The sequence below is a fragment of the Nannospalax galili genome, unplaced genomic scaffold (genome assembly GCF_000622305.1).
Source record: "Nannospalax galili isolate Female #2095 unplaced genomic scaffold, S.galili_v1.0 scaffold788, whole genome shotgun sequence".
NCBI lineage: Eukaryota > Metazoa > Chordata > Mammalia > Rodentia > Spalacidae > Nannospalax > Nannospalax galili.
Genome location: NW_008359996.1, coordinates 2,372,729 through 2,385,500, shown reverse-complemented (window position 1 = coordinate 2,385,500; position 12,772 = coordinate 2,372,729).

Sequence of the window (12,772 nt, the reverse complement as noted above, 5' to 3'; positions counted from 1 at the left end):
GTAGTGAGGTCAAGTTCCGGGCGTGCTTCGGGGACATCAGAAGGTGAACGTGTAGCTTGGAGTTCAAGGCAAGTTACCGGGAGTGAAGAACCGAAGGATAGCATGTGCACAAAGGTGCTCTAGCGATCCAGGCTCGCATGGACCCAGCTTCACCATGCTCCAGTAATTGAAAAGTCCAGAGTGGGTCAGGATCGTTGAATACAGGATCCCAAAAATACTAGCAACCTGTAACTTGACATCTCTGGTTGTACTTTCCCAGGCGTTTGGCTTTACCCGCAGGCTGACCTTCCTCGTGGAGTCAAGGCGTTTCATATTTTCCAATTTAAGGCCTAATAGTTTAGCAACTTAGTTGAAGGAGCATCCCTTTTCTGAGATTCCTCAATAAAATTTCCAGAGCTAGGCTGGTAAGATGGCTCAGTGGGTAAAAGCACTTGCTGTGCACGCCTCATGACCTGAGTTCGATTCCCAGAACCCATGGTAGAATAAGAGAAAGGACACTGGAAAGTTGTCTTCTGAACACCAGAGGACACGAGGCCATGGCACACACTTGCACATACACAAAATAGTAATAATAAAATTTAAATTTAAAAATAATTTCGAGAACCAACTGGCCAAATGAATTAAGTGTCCATCCTAGAACACAAAGGCAAGTGACCCAGGAAATTGAGATGCATAACTGAATGGTCTGAACTCTCAAAAAGAGAAAAAATAATCTTGAATCTCCCCAGCTGTAATCACACTAGCATCTGCTCACAGATGGCCTTTGCAGAAGTCTTCATCATCAGCGTCCCTTTTACTACTTCAAAGGAAGATGGGAATGAAGGGAACCCCTTCCCTGTGATCTACCTCAGACTCACACACCTCTATAGCTGGCCCATCCATCTAGGATAGACATAGATATGGAATACAGAAGGACAAAGCTGCTGTTAAGCTTGGATGTGTTGGATCTAAGCTGTCCACTCAAAACTTTTTATTGGTGGGGGGTGCTGGGGATCAAACTTAGCCTCAAGCATACTGGGTGTTTTGCCACTGAGCTACTTTCCAGCACCCAATCAGATTTTTTGAAATGACTACAATAGTCCAGTGTTGTAATCATTTAGTCACTTGTTTGCAAAACACTTGAAATGTGGTTGGTATGATTAATGAACTGAAGTTTTTGATTGAAATAGCCACATGTAGTTAATGACTACTGCACTAGCAAAGGTGCTGTTCGGTAACCACACATACTAGTAGTAAATGAAGCAAGCCATGAACCTGAAAGAGACCGACCAGGCAATACATGTAGAGAGAAGGTGTTCTAGGGCTGGGATTTGTGTGCTGTGCATGGTGACACACCTTTGATCGAGGCAGGCAGATCTCTGTGAGTTCACATCCAGCCTGGCTTCCATAGCGAGTACCAAGCCAGCTGGGGCTACAGGGAGACCCTGTCTGAAAAAGACCCAAAAAAAAAAAAAAAAATAGGATTTGTTTTTAGTGATTTGTTAAGTAAAAGTCAAAGGTGGGGGTGGACACGGGAGAACCCAGAAAAAACTGCCACTAAAATCAGTGCAGGAATGGGAAAGGGAGGTGAAGGAAGCCAAGCAGATACATGATATAGTGAGAGAGTGGTTCATTTGGATCCCATAGGAGAGTATAAGAATTAAGTTATTCCTCAGATTTGTCCAGACACAGGAGAGCTGGGCCTTTGACAAACTAACATCCCTCAGCCATTGGCCCAGGGCTACTCCAAAACGTGTTAACTCTTGGGCCCTGGTGTAAGGGCAAAGACCTCCAGTAGTATGAGTGTGTTCCTCAAAATGAGTAGTAAAAACTGGTCCAGCCATGGTGGCTCATGCCTGTAATCCTGGTACTTGGGAGGCTGAGGTTAGACAATGGAGGCAAGTTTGAGGCTAACCTGGGCTACATAGTGACCTTTAGGCCATCTTGGACTATGGAGTGAGACCCTGTCTCAAAAAAATAGATGAAGCCAGGTATGGTGGCACATGCTTTTAATCCCAGCACTAGGGAGGCAGAGGCAGGCAGATCTTTTAAGAGGTTGAGGCCAGCCAGGTCTACATAGCAAGCTCCTGGTCTACACAGTGAGACCCTGTCTCAAAATAAGTAAATAAGTAGGATGTTCTAACTATTGGAAGAGAACCCTTCACACCAAAGACTGGGAAATACGACAGTACAGTGTGTGTGTATGTTTATGAGAATCTGGGCTGTGTGTATCTGTGTCTATATGTGTGTCCATGGGAATCAGGGCTATGCACTCTCCCTGTCTCCTTGTATGACACTATTCCTAAAGAGACATGAACAAAAAATGTCTACTCACCAATGGACAGACCAAAGTAAGGATACTACCACAGGCACCAAAGAGACAGCTGCAATACCAAAAGCCCACCCCAGCATGGGTGGTGGCTCATGAAAGCCAGGAAATCTGGAGAGCAGGGCACAACCCACAGGCATCTCAACAGGTTAGAGAGCCTCTTTCGGCCAGCTCAGTTGGTCAGAGCCTCTTCTAGGCAGCTCAGCTGGTCTCTACTTCATCCAAGCAGCTCAGCTTGTGTGAGAGTGTATCTCAGCATGTCTTACTGTTTATATATGCTTGGGGAGGAAGGGCCTAGTGTTTCTGGTCAGTTTTAGGCACTTCCTGAAGCCTTTGAGTTGTTTACTTCCTAAATTTAAAATGCTTCCCTACAGGATGAAATGTCTCACCTCCCCATTAGAACGACCTGTCTTAAGGAACGTCCCTCCAAGATGGAAGGTTTTAATCTTGCAGAAAATTGTTACACAACACTCCTATAGAACACAAGAATACCTGAGTGACTGATGAATGACATTAGTCATTTATTTTCAGGACGCAGTGGTAGCAGAAGCCAAAGATAGTGGATTGAGGAGTGAGCGAAGGTGAAGTGGCAGAAGTGTAGAGAGCTGTTCTGTAGTTTGGCTTAAAAAAAAAAAAAAAGGCTAGGTATGGTGGTGCACGCCTTTAATCCCAGCACCCAGCACTCAGGAGGCAGAGACAGGGATCTCTGAGTTCAAGGCCAGCCTGGTCTACATAGTTCCAGGACAGCTGGGGCTATAGGGAGACCCTGTCTCAAAAAGACCAAAAAAAAAGATGGGATGTCCTAATTGGAGAAAGTGGGAAGGGACTGGGGAGGTGGTCAGTAGTAGAAAACTTATCTAGCACCCATAAGGCCCTGGGTTCCATCCGTAGCATCCCTACACATACACACAAGGGGTGGGAAGGTTTGCTGAGGGAGACTTGGTTATATTGGAAATCTAGGGAAAAAAAAACAAACCCTGTTAGGATGGTCATTGAAAGAGCAAGGTCTGGGGAAGGTGTGACCAGATGCCATTCTGGCTAGGTTAAACCACGGTTATAATATGAAGGCAAGGAACATTTATTCAGGAATAGGATATGATACTCAGGATGCTTTCAGTCCCAAGAGTAACTCCAAGGAAAGGGTTTATTACTTTAAAAATTTTGAATCGACTGGACATGATGGTACATACCTTTAATCCAGCACTCAGGAGGCAGAGGCAGGTAGATCTTTTTTTTTTTTTAATAAACAGAGCATACAGTAGGGGTTTATTTACAGAAGAGTAAGCACCCTACATTTACAGCTGCACGCCATAAAGTCCACACTCAAATATAGATCCTATGACCTCCCAACAGCGGCACAAAATGATGAGAGAGGTGCCTCTTGGTGTTCTTGGCTTAGATATCCTTTGGCCCTCCCCCCATGTGCAGCTAAGATTGATTGGGTGGGAAGGGTAACTGACTCGCCCCCTTGACTACTTGATTAGGGGTGGGCAGGAGCTTGCCCAGCATAGTAGTCAGAGAACATTTCCAGTTAACACTCCACACCTTCCTCCGGCTCTTACATTCTTTCCACCAACCTCTTGCAAGCTTCGGAGAGGGTGGCAGGTGTGGGTGATCTTCCTCCCGTTGTGGCAAGGCACTGAACTTTCAGGTCAGGTCTCTGCATCATCTGTTTTCCGTGGGCTGTTGGCCAGTTTGAGTGGGATTCCATCTACTATACAAACACACAGCAAGAAGCAAGAACATCTAGACAGTGACTGCTATAATAACCTATGGGTGTAAACGCAAATGCTTGCTTGGTACTTCAGCAGGTGCATCATTTCCATCTAACAAAGCAATTGCAGTGGCTTCCCACTGGGGGCAGCTGGATCTTTGTGAGACACAGGCCAACCTGGTCAACATAACGAGTTCCAGGGCAACTGGTGCTACAGGGAGAGACCCTGTCTCAAAAAACAACAAAAAACTGAAATGTTGGAGAGATAGCACAGTAGTTAAGAGTACTGGCTGCCCTTAAAAAGGACCTAGGTTCAGTTCCCAGCACCCACATGGTGGCTAGCAACCATCTGTAACTCAAGTTCCATGGAATTTGATGCCCTCTTCTAGCCTCTACAGTTGCACCTACATACATGCAGACAAAACATATACATAAAGTAAAAATAATTTAATTCTTAAAAATTTTTTTAAAAGAACCAAAGGACTGGAGTGATTACTCAGTTGATAAAGTGCTTGCTGTAAGCATGAGGACCTGAGTTCGATCCCTAGTACCCCCATAAAAATGTTGAGCATGGTAGCACATGCTTATAATGCAAGCACTGAGGGGCCAGAGACAGATGGATCCCCAGGGCAAACTGGCCAGTTCCAAGCCAAGTGAGAGACTGTGACTCAAAAAAGATAGAATGACACTGAGATCCACCTGCCCTCCACACACACATACACACACAAAAATAGAAAATTTGGGGCTGGAGAGATGGCTCTTCTAGAGGACCGCAGTTCAGCTCCCAGCACCCATGTTGGGTGTCTCACAACTGCCTGTAACTTCAGCTGCAGGGGATCCAGTGCCCTGGAACACACACACACACACACATACACATAAAAATAAAATATTTTTTTTAGAAAATTGAAAATTCAGAATGATAACAACTTCGAGTGTGTGGAGCCAGAGGCCCAAACAGTGCACTTTTCAACTTGGCCTCCCTCTCTTTTATCTCTGCTTTCCTCTGGACTGTCTTTGTTTTAGACAGACTCTTACCTCCTTTAAAAAGATAGCCACTAGCAGCAGCTCCAAGCTTTGTTTTACTAGCTGAACTGCCCTCAAAGAAAAGGATCACAGCTTTTCCTGATAGCTCAGTCCTGTTGGCCCTATGCCCATCAGTGTGTAATGCATAATTTGGTCTTGCCCCATGTTCCTGTTACAACACTGTGTTATTCATGAGTCCCTTAGATCATACCTGAGTTTTTTTTAAAGATTTATTTGTGTGTATGTATTTGTGTGAGTGTATGCATATGTGTGTGTATGCAGATGGACACCCCTGCAGGGAGGTCAGAAGAGGGCTTTGGGTATCCTCTTTAACTCTCCACCTGTTCCAGTTTCAGGGGCTCTGACTCCCTCTTCTGGCCTTGTGGGCATTGCACAGATGCGCTTAGATATATGCAGGCAAAACACTCATACACATAAAATTAAAATAAATAAAGATAACTTAAAAAAACCAAAGTGGGCCTTTAATCCCAGCACTCAGGAGGCAGAGGCAGGCGGATCTCTGTGAGTTTAAGGCCAGTCTACATAGTGAGTTCCAAGACAGCTGGGGCTACAGGGAGACTCTGTCGCAAAAAAGACCAAAAAAAAACAAAGTAGATGAGGCTAGGGAGATGGCTCAGGAAGTAAAGCACTTGCCATGCAAGTGTCAGGACCACAGTTTGGATCCCTAGAACCCCATCAGGTGAGAGGTGAAGACATGGTCCTTGGGGCAAGCTGGCTACCTAGACAGCAAGCTGCCTCAGTAAATAGTTGAGAGCAATTGAAGAAGACACCCAAATGCAAAATTATGACTTCTTTCCACACATGTATACATATGCACCCAAACACGTATAAATATGCATGTGCACACATACTATATACACACAAATATACAACAAAAACTCACCAACATGGAAAGCAATTGAAGACACCCAAGGTCAACTTATGGCCACACACACACACACACAATTAAAATAGGAGTTTGAAGCCTCTGATGGTGCATCTGTAATCCCAGCACTCAAAAAGCTGAATCAGGAGGATCACAAGTTTGAGAACAGGCTGGGCTGCAAACTTGTGAGACCCTCTCTCATGAAACCAAAAAAATAAATACATAAAACTAATGAAATAGTTCTTTTCTTTGTCTTTTTTGAGATATGGTCTCCCTGTAGCTCCAGCTGACCTGAACTCACTATGTAGACCAGGCTGGCCTTGAACTCACAAAGACCTGCCTGCCTCTGCCTCCCGAGTGCTGGAACTAAAGGTGTGTGCCACCATGCCTGGCTGAAATAGTTCTTTTTAAATATTATATTATTTTTATTTTATGTGTATGTGTGTATTGCCTGCATATATATAAGTGCACCCATGTCATGCAGTGCCTTGGAGATTGGAAGAGGGCATTGGATCCCCTGAAACTGGAGTTAGGATGGTTGTTAGCTGCTATGTGGGTGCTGGGAATCAAACCTGGGTCCTCTGCAAGAGCAACCAGTGCTCTTAACCACTGAGCCATCTCTCCAGCCTCATGAAATAGTTCTTAAATAATCTAGTGCAAATGACTGATAATAAACATGAAAAAATGTTCAACATCACTAGCCAGCAACATCAGAGAAATTAAACTAGATTGAAGGTCAAGTGTGGTAGCACATGCCTTTAATCTCAGCATTCTCAAAGTAGAGGCAGATGAATCTCTGTGAGATGGAGGCCAGCCTGGTCTACTTAGTGAGTTCCAGACCAGTTGAGGCTCCAGGGAGACTCTGCCTCACTGCTGGTGGGACTGCAAACTGGTGCAACCACTATGGAAAGCGGTGTGGAGAAACTAAAAATAAAAGCAACATATGGTCCAGTTATACCACTCCTTGGCACAAAAGACTCATCCTACTGCAGAGATACTTGTATGTTCATGTTTGTTGCTTCCTTCACAATAGCTAAGAAATGGAAACAACCTAAATGTCCCTCAACTGAGGAATGAATAGTGAAAATGTGATACATTTATACAATGGACTTCTACTCGGAGGTAAAGAAAGACAAAATCATGAAATATACAGGTAAATAGAATGAACTAGGAAGTGTTATTCTAAGTGAAATAACAGAGTCAGAAAAACAAGCAATGTATGTTCTCCCCCACTTTCGGTTTTTAGCACCAAACCTTATATGTGAGTATATATCCTTATGTAACCACAGGAGGCAGGAAAGTGGAAAGAAACCATGGAGGTAAAGGGAAAGACGGACCTTGAGAGAGGAGAATAGTAGGAGACAGGTGTTACCAAGGAGGAAATAGGGAAAATGGGGGCATTTAACTATGAAGAGAGGGGGGGTTATAAAAGGAAACGTGGGGGTAAAGGGAAGAAGGAGCTCAAGAGAGAGGGAATAACAGGAGACAGGTACTATTAAGAGGGAAATGGGGAAAATGTAGGCACTTTTTCCTGGGGAGGGAGGAGGGATGGAGGGAGAGAGAGAGAGAGAGAGAGAGAGAGAGAGAGAGAATGAATAAATAATGCTTAGGTGGTATGAAAAACCAGAAGGAAATACATTAGTTCAAAAGTCTACTGAAAAATACTTATATATCTGTACATGAGTGCATCTGTATAGCTGAAGGCTATATAACAACAAGAAACACAGTGTCAGACAGGAGAAATCTGCCTTCAAGTTGTCGGTTTGGGTAGTCCAAGAGACTCCCAAAATAACACAAGCTGTTGCCACAACTTTTGATTACCTCCCAGAACTTGAAGGGAAGACCCTTTTGCTGAAGATAGGTCATACTTCAGACACAGGACTTGGAGCAATGGACCAGGAACTGACCTGGAAGCCTCCTCCCTGAAGACTAGCTTTCATGGTTATGGAGGACACTATGCAAGCTGCTAAGGGAGAAAACCAATCAATGGTTCAACCCCAGCTTTAAAGCCTAATGACCATACAATGACCAGCACGGTAAACTATCTCTAATGGTGCAGTAGTGGAATTTTCATCTTGGAGGTAATAAACAACTATCTAATTGAACTTAAAGCCTGCTCAGTTGGAGGGAACTCATGTGTGGTACTTTAAACATAGCCAAATACACATGGCTGGAAAGGTCATAGATCCTAGAGAAAACCTTACATCTGTCACACACCTAGACAAATGTAATTTCTTATTATATGCTAAATATAGATCCTTATATTTACAGACAAGTATGCCAGTCACCTTTCAAAAAGAAGCTTCTTTTGCAATAGATGGGGACTATTACAGAGTTTCACAACTGGTCACACACTGAGAATAAGTATGAGATGCTCAGCCCTAAAGTGACACATCTACAATGGATTCTCTACACCTAAGGTTCATGGAACATAGCAGAACAGGAGATAGAATATTAATGCATCTCTCAACTCTCACCAGTGAAGCTTCATGTAACAGAGGGAAGTTAACACAGAAAGCCACAAATTGGCCAAAATATAGAGAATAAGAGACTACAGAGTGTGTATCCCTGAACTCCTATATTAAACCTGCCACCCAGGGCACAGGGACCATTGCAGAGGGGGCAGAAAGATTGTGAAAGCCAGGGGTGGTGGATGATCACAAGAGTGTTTTCCAGGCTTCTGGGAACTTGCTCATATGAACTTACAGCAGTGGTGACAGCATGCACAAGACCCATGCAAACTCAAACCAGACAAAAACCCAGCATAGAACTGTGGAAATGAGCAAGAAGCCCCAGCCTTAGCTGAGGAACTATTGGCAACTGATCACTGCTGGGTGAGGGAGAGTGATCTTCTTAGAGGGAGTGATGCTAGAAAGGCTGACCAGGCTCCAGTGGATGAATTCACACTGAGGGACATCTGGGGACCCAAACTTTATTTAACATATATGACAGAATGCATGCAATCTGCTAGGGGAGCTATGAGGGATACAAATAGGGGAGGGGGTTTAAGTATGATTAATATATATTTTAGGAAATGCACAAAAACTCAATAAAAATATATATTGAGGGGCTGGAGAGATGGCTCAATTGTTAAGAGCACTGACTGCTCTTAAAGAGGACCAGGGTTTGATTCCCAGCACCCACATAGCGACTATGAACTGTCCTTAACTCCAGTTCCAGGGGAATCCGAAGCCCTCTTCTGACCTCCACGGCATTGCATGACACGGGTGCACTCACATACATGCAGGCAATATACTCATACATGTAAAATAAAAATATTAAAAAATATTTTAAAAATATATATGCATATTGAGTGCTGGGTGTGGTGACACATGCTTTTAATCTTAGCACTCAGGAGGCAGAGGCAAGCAGATCTCTGTGAATTCAAGGCTAGTCTGGTCTACATAGGGAGTCCCAGGCCTGCTGGGGCTACAGGGAGACTCTGTTTCAAAAATACCATATATATACATATATATGAAAAAACTACTTTGAGAGTCTATCTCATCTCTATCAGGATGGCAGTCATTAAAGAAATCAAGGGGTTGAGCTGAGCTCGGTGGTGCACACCTTTAGTCCCAGCACTCAGGAGGCAAAGGGGAAAGAGGGGAATTCATTTTTTAATTTTGTTTTGAGTTTTTTGTTTGGTTGGTTTTTGTTTTTTTGTTTTTTTGTTTTTTGAGACAGGGTCTCCCTGAAGCTCCTGCTGGCCTGGAACTCACTATGTAGATTAAGCTGGCCTGGATTTCACAAAGATATGCCTGCCTCTGTCTCCCAAGTGCTGGGATGAAAGATGTGTCCCACCATGCTTACCTTTAAAAGGGGAATTCTTGGGGCTGGAGAGATGGTTCAGCGGTTAAGAACACTGACTGTTCTTGCAGAAGACCTGGGTTCGAATCCCAGCACCCACATAGCAGCTAACAACTGGAACTCCAGTTCGAGGGGATCCGACATCCTCTTCTGTCCTCTGTGGGCATTGCATGACATGGGTGCACTTATCTACATGCAGTCAATACACGCATACACATAAAATAAAAATAATAGTCAGGAGTGGTGGCACACGCCTTTAATCCCAGCACTCCGGAGGCAGAGGCAGGTGGATCTCTGTGAGTTCAAGGCCAGCCTGGTCTACATAGTGAGTTCCAGAACAGCTGGGGCCACAGGGAGACCCTGCTTCAAAAAAAGACAAAAAAAAACCCCCACAAAAAACAAAACCCTGCCCCTCCTCCCCGCTTTAGTCCCAGCACTCGGCAGGCAGAGGCAGGTGGATCTCTGTGAGTTCCAGGCCAGTCTGGTCTACATAGCAAGATCCAGGCCAGCTGGGGCTACAGGGAGACCCTGTCTAAAGTTAAAAATCTTTGTGAATTCAAGGCCAGCCTGGTCTACATAGTGAGTTCAGGTCAGCTGGGACTACAGGGAAACCCTGTCTCAAAAAGACAAAAAAAAATTTATTATTTTTATTTTATGTGTATGAGTGTACTGCCTGCATGTGAGTACATCTGTGTCATGCAATGCCCAAGGAGGTCAGAAGAGGGCATCCAATTCCCCTGGAACTGGAGTTACAGACTGTTGTGAGCTGCCATGTGGGTGCTGGAAATCGAACCCGGGTCTTCTGCAAGAGTAACCAGTGCTCCTAATTGCTGAGCCATCTCTCCAACCCCTTAAAAGGGGAATTCTCTTTTTTCTTTTTTTTGTCTTTTTGAGACAGGGTCTCCCTGTAGCCCCAGCTGGCCCGGAAGTTACTATGTAGACCAGGCTGGCCTTGAACTCACAGAGATCCGCCTGCCTCTGCCTCCTGAGTGCTGGGATTAAAGGCGTGCACCACCACACCAGGTTTAAAAGGGGAATTCTTAGCCTGGTGAGGTGGCACACGCCTGGAGTTACAGGGAGACCCTGTCTCAATAAGACCAAAAAAAAAAGTGTGTGTGTGTGTGTGTGATTCTTATGCATTGCTGGTGGAATGTAAACTAGTCCAGCCACTATGGAAATCAGAATAGAGATTTAAAAAACAAACAACAACAACAACAATGAAACACTTAAAAATATGGGCTGGAGAAATGGCTTTAGCAGTTAAGAACACTTACAGAGGACCCAAGTTCAGTTATAATAGGCAATTCACAAACACCTGTAACTCCAGCTTCAAGGGATCTGATACCCTCGTCTTGATTCCTAGGGTGTTATGTAACAATCTCCTCTGATATAAAATCTTCCATCTTGGAAGGAAATGGAGTAAAAAACAGCATCTTATATATACATATATATGTATATATAACAGAAGTTTATATTTATATATTTTTTCTTTTTTCTTTTTGTATCTTATGTGTACAAGTATATTGCCTGCATGTATGTTATGCAATGCATGTGGAGGTCAGAAGAGGACATCATAGTCCCCTGGAGCTAGAGTTATCCACCATGTGGGTACTGGAAACTGAACCTAGGTTCTCTGTAAAAGCAGCCAGTGCCCTTAACCACTAAGCCATCCCTCCAGCCCCAACAAGAGGATGTTTTGAGGGGAGGTAAAACAGTCCATCCTGCAGACACGCTCCTTAAACTCAGGAAGTAGACAACTCAGGAGCTTTAGAAAGTCCCTGAAATTGACCAAATTCGCTAGCCCCTCCCTCCCTAAGCATATATAAACCCTAAGGACTGATCAGAGATGCTCTCAGCCAGCTGAGTTGCCTGGAGGGGACACTCTCCAGCCTGTTGAGCTGCCTGCAGGTTGTGCAGTGTGCTTCAGGTTACCTGCTTTTGTGAGTTGTCATTCATGCTGGGGTGGGCTTTGATGATGCAGCTGTCTTTGAGCCGATTCTGCTCTTGTAAGTAACACCTCACCCATACTTCCATAAGTAACCCCAATAAAACTCATTGGCTTACTAAGTTAGACTTTGGTAGTGTGCTGGAGAGCTTTAGTTGTCAAGTTGACACACCTGGGTAAAGGGAGCCTCAATTGGGGAATTGCCTCCAGTGGACCGGCCTGTGGCCATGTCTGTGGGGCATCTTCTTGATTACTGAGTGATGTGGGTGGTGCTACCCTTGAGCAGGTGGGCCTGTGTTGTATAAGTAAGCAGGTTGAGCAGGGGCCAGGAGTGCAAGCCAGTAAGCAGCATTCCTCCATGGTCTGTGCTCTAGGCTTCCGCCCTGAGTTCCTGTGGGTTTCCTGATTGTGATCCAAGAGATGTAAGCTGGATAAACGATTTCCTCCAAGCTGGGCATGATGGCACATGCCTTTAATCCCAGCACTCAGGAGGCAGAGGCAGGCAGAGCTCTGTGAGTTCCAGGTCAGCCTGGTCTCAATAGCAAATTCCAGGCCAGTTGGGGCTACAGGAGACCCTGTCTGAAAAAGACCAAAAAAAAAAAGAAAATCCATTTCCTCCCCAAGTTGGTATTGGTCAGAGTGTTTTGTCACAGCAATGGAAAAAAGTTGAACAGGTAGCATCCTTACTTTAGTCTGTCATTGGTTCCTTATGTAAGGTGAGTAGATGTTTGTTCATGTCTCCCCAGGAATAGTGTCACAGAACACACACACACACACACACACACACACACACACACGGCACCTGCATTCACATACCCACACACAGACACATATGTTTGCACATAATTACAAATAAAATAAATGTTAAAAATAAATAAAAATGCCAGGCATGGTGGCACACGCCTGTAGTCCCAGTACTTGGGAGGCAGAGGCAGGTGGATCTCTGTGAGTTCAAGGCCAGCCTGGTCTACATAGTGAGTTCCAGGACAGCTGGGGCTACAGGGAGACCCTGCTTCAAAAAAAAAAAAAAAAACAAATAAATAAAAATAGATCTGACATATGACCCAGCAATATCACTCCTAAGTATTT